This window comes from Polypterus senegalus, chromosome 9 (genome assembly GCF_016835505.1).
Source record: "Polypterus senegalus isolate Bchr_013 chromosome 9, ASM1683550v1, whole genome shotgun sequence".
NCBI lineage: Eukaryota > Metazoa > Chordata > Cladistia > Polypteriformes > Polypteridae > Polypterus > Polypterus senegalus.
The window spans coordinates 102,945,036-102,948,719 of NC_053162.1; positions in this window are offsets into that span (position 1 = coordinate 102,945,036).

Here is a 3,684-nt window from a genome sequence, read left to right on the forward strand (position 1 = left end):
ACCCAAGTGGACAAGAAACTTCAGATTTAATGCATGGATTTTATATATAGATTTTTTTTTTTTTAATAAATGGAATCTTGCTATAACTTTATTTCATGTTAACTATGCCTTAATGATGTCCATTGTATTTATTGTACAAAACATGTATTTTATTAAACTTTAAGTAAGCTTGTCAGCGTTTTGGTTTTATTAAAATAAGTTTTACAAAAAAAATGGTGGTTCTGTTAAACTGCACCCACTTACTGTACATGGGCTTGGATTTCAAAATTAAACCTCTATTTCCTAGAATGCACTGCTCTTTCAAATGTTTAAACAATCAAAGGCTGACACTGGGCATTGATTCTTGAGCTTGCACATGATTAACATTTTCATCTCATTTCTGGTTTGCCAGGTCTGTCCTCTTTTTCCCCTGTCCCCAACTATATAGTCCAGCTCTTACTGGGGAATTCCCAGGTGTTGCCAAACCCACTGGGAGATGTTATCCCTCCACTCTGTCCTGGGTCTGCTGCAGGGTCTTCATCCAGTGGGACATGCTGAGAGCAGCTGGAAGTGAAACGCAAGGACAGGAGATCATCCTTATGATGTGACCTAAGCACCACTACTGTTGCCACTCAATCCAGAGGTGCAGCTACTTAACTCTGAAATGTAGAGCTTTTGATCCTGTTTAGGAACATCATATATGATGTTTGTAATCACAGTTTAATTATTTTGGTCATTACCCACAACTAATGACCATAGGTAAGTACTAGGATGTAGACTGAGTGGTAAACTGAGAATTTTGTCTTTAAACTCTGCTCCTACTTCACCAACACAAACTAGTACGCCTACAGAACAACTGCCGTTGCTCCAATTTGCTTGTTGATCTCATATTCCCTGTTTCCATTTCTCACAAACAAAATCCTGAGATACTTGATCTCCTCCACTCTGAGCAATCCCTCTGTAGTTGGAAAACACCCTCTGGTCAACTTTCTTAAATGTTGGGACCACTACACCAGTCTGCCATTCCAAAGGTGCTTTACCCACCTTTCATGAACAATTGAATAGACTTGTTAACCACACTGTCCCAACAATGTACAGCACTTTCAACATTTCCAGTAGGATTTCAACTATTCTAGCAACCTTAGCAGCACAGAGTCCTCTGACCACCATAGTGACTTTCCCAACAGTGATGGCATTCTCCCCACTGGACTTGACCAGTGCTGTCTTATGGTAAGACAGCATGTCTACCAGGCTGAGGAGGACCTCAAAGTGTTTATTTCTTTGATAGACAGTTTACCTAATAGAGGCCCCACCTCTCCATCCCTGTTTATCACAATCTGGGCAAGGCCAGGACTTCCCCTCCTGAGATGTGGAACAGTTTGCCAGAATAGCCTTGAGGCCATCTGATAGTCTTTCTTCATGGCCTCTTCAAACTCCTCCCATGCTTGAGCTTTTGCTTCCATGACCACTTTTGCAGCATTCTCTTAGCCTGTTGGTACCTTTCAGCAGAGTCTAGAGATTCCCCAGAGAGCATTTCCCTAAAGACCATTCTTCAGTTTGGCAGCTTCCCTCACTGCTGGTGTCCACTGTTGGGTCCTAGACTACAACTTTTAGAAGCTGCTTCCATTACTCCGCTCTTGAAAACAGCCCATTTAGATTTCATGTCTCTGACCTCGCTGTGAACAAGGTATAGGTTTTTCTGAGAGATAGGAGTTGAAGTTCTCTCAAATAGAATTCTGAAATGTTCCCAGGACACCCTAATTGCCTATCTAGACTTCCCTGGTTTATCTGGCCTACGCCCTTCACTTCACTTCCAACTTGCTACCAAGTGACTTTTGGTTGACAATTCTGATCCTGTCTTCCTCTAAGTGTCCAAAGCATATGGCTTCTGTTCGCATAACACAACTACAGGTACATCGTCCATCATTGACCTTTTTCCCAAGGTTCTCTGGTATAAGTGTTGTTTGTGAGCCTCCTTGTGTTCAAACATTGTCTTTGTTGTGGTCTATCCATGACTAGCACAGAAATCCAAATACCAATTGGAATGATAAACCTTCTTTGTCTTGCAAAATCAGTAAACCTTTCCATTATAAAGATGATTTGTAGATTGAAATTTGGATCAAATAAGTCACTAGGTTTTTTTTGGCTGCTTTGTCAAAGGCAGTTGTTGCATTATTCAAGAATATGCAAACTAAACAAGTAGTCCCTATTCAGAATGGCACATTGAGTGCAAAGGTAGTTCATTTGCAAGTACTTACATGTAAGTATTGAAGGTATTGTATTTTTCAGAATTGTAACTTTTACATTTCTATTGCCTTTAGTCAAGCGAAATATAAACTACTTCTTAAGTTAATGTGTTTATTTATCTTCCTTTTCCTGAAGGCCTTTAGCCATGCTTGGAGTTGCAGGAATTATAAACCTATTCCTGCAACATTAGTTGCGGGAACCAAACTTAAAATGGATGGCAGTTCATTAGAGGGTACACTTGTGCATATTCCACACTCGTTTATAGTTATCAGCCTAGCATTTATTAAGAAAATCACATTGTCATATTACATTTTTATTTTCAATTTGTTCAGTTAATTTTCTCAGGCTGCTGTATTTTTATGTAGCCCTCTTGCAAAAGACATGTCCAGGTTCCTTTGTGCTTCTACAGATATTCAGGTAAATTCAAGTGCTTCCTCTCTCATATTTATGCACACACATGAAACACAAACGTACATTCTCCACACGAATAAAGACTGGATGTATGGGTGCATGATTACCACAGAGTTTGTATGTGATGTTGCCTTTATTATAGTTGAGATGAATTTTGGTTAATAACACTACAGTGAAATACAAATTATTGCCAATTGCATATATATTTGTTCTGTATCTATAGAGAATAGAATGTCCAGTTAGCATCGAAACAGTTAAGAAATTAACATACAATGCAAGATTAGATACAAAATTACAATTGTTTAAAAACAGTTTTATTTATTACAATACAGACACAGCACATTTATTAAAAATGTTTCTCACTGTCTTTGTGATACAATAAATAACTGCTGTTCAAATAATTCTGAAATAAAATTTAACTATGACACAAATTGCTTTTTTAAAAAAATCACATATTACTTTTGGGAAAACCTGCCATCACCACCACCCATCCTTTAAATATCTAAAATGTGGGGAAAATGGGTTTCTCCTATATTTAAAAGTCACTTAACTGCTCAGGCTTTAGGAGGTTAAGAAAACAAAAGATGCATGTGTATCTGTATGTAAGATCAAAATGGATAATAAACTTTTAAATGACAGTAAGGCAAGGAAAACTCTGCCCAAAAATGATTTTTAATGTAACTTGCACTTTGTATTTTGTAGTGCTGACCAATAACGTTTTGATATCCTGTTTTAATAAAGAATAAAGAAACTTTGGCCACCATTGGCTAGTGTTACATCAATGCTATGCACTGGTAAATTATGTTGAAAATCTTAGCTTGGGCAGAGTGAATGTTACTTGTGTTGCATGTTCCACATGTAGATTATCCATTCATAACATCATTTATTCATTTTGGCAGTAAAACATAAAAAGTATCAGGTGATTTAGATTCAAAATTATTTGTCAATTTTATTTTCCTTAAGATTATAACAAACACAAGAGCAATGCATTGTTTCTTAAAATCTGTTGTTGGAGATCACAAGCCTTAAAAAGAATTTCAGCATGTT